Consider the following 960-nt stretch of genomic DNA (forward strand, 5'->3'; position numbering starts at 1 on the left):
TCGAGTAGCATACTTGAGCCTTTTTATTCCCATACTCATCCAAGTTGCAGTCCTTGGTCAAGTGTGGACCATTACACCGTTCGCAACCAACTCTTATAGCATGAATTGATTGGTCCATTTGTGTTAACCTCCGGTCCATATTATTCAACATAGCCATCATAGCTGCTATTTCCTCAGTTTGTGCACCTCCACTGCCCTTGATTCCATCTTGCCTAGGGTTGTGGTACTCACGAGAGTGCTTCGTGAATTCTTCAATCAGCTCCTTGACCTCCCTTGGATTTTTCTTTGTCAAAGGTCCTTGAGAGTCAAGGAGTTGTCTTGTCATAACATTGACCCCATCATAGAAGATTGACATCTCTTGTTGAACATTAAGATCATGTTGAGGGCAATTTCTGATCAAGCCTTTGTAACGCTCCCATGCTTCGTATAATGACTCCCCCGGTTGTTGTTCACAGTTGGCTATTGCCTTCTTGAGTTTAACTATCTTGGATGGTGGGCAAAATTGGTCAAGAAACTGCTCACGCATTTGAGCCCAAGTGGTGATCGTACCCGGTGGAAGTGATTTTAACCACTCTTTAGCAACTCCCTTAAAAGTAATGGGAAGCATCCTGAGCAAAACGGTGTTTCTATTTACATTTGGGACATTGAAATAATCCGCAATGTCATTGACTTCATCGAGATGCTTAAAAGCATCCTCATGATCATTCCCATAAAATGGGATATCCTTCAGCGCAGTCAAGATGTGTCCCTTCAGCTCGAATGTGGCAGTGGCAGGTATTGCGGGTTGGACTAAACCGGGACCCACATCCTCTCGGATTCGCTTCTTGTAAGCTCCCATAGACATCTCCTCAATGTTTGCCATTTCGTCCTCTTGTTTGTCTTCGGGCTCACTCGCAAATATTCCAAATTCTGGGTCTGACTCGTATTCTGATTCGTGTGGATTAGAAACTGGACCAAGTT

At 44.2% G+C, this 960-nt stretch overlaps 1 non-coding gene across 1 annotated transcript; it reads left to right on the top strand.

Moving 5' to 3' along the window:
• The first annotated feature begins 371 nt into the window (after positions 1–371).
• Positions 372–478, top strand: LOC145122958 (small nucleolar RNA R71). Its single transcript, XR_013714841.1, has one exon. It is a non-coding gene; the product is annotated as a small nucleolar RNA R71 (small nucleolar RNA).
• Positions 479–960: the final 482 nt, after the last annotated feature.

Source organism: Lactuca virosa, chromosome 6, assembly GCF_052849685.1.
Source record: "Lactuca virosa cultivar CGN04683 chromosome 6, Lactuca_virosa_CGN04683_v6, whole genome shotgun sequence".
In the NCBI taxonomy this organism is placed as follows: domain Eukaryota; kingdom Viridiplantae; phylum Streptophyta; class Magnoliopsida; order Asterales; family Asteraceae; genus Lactuca; species Lactuca virosa.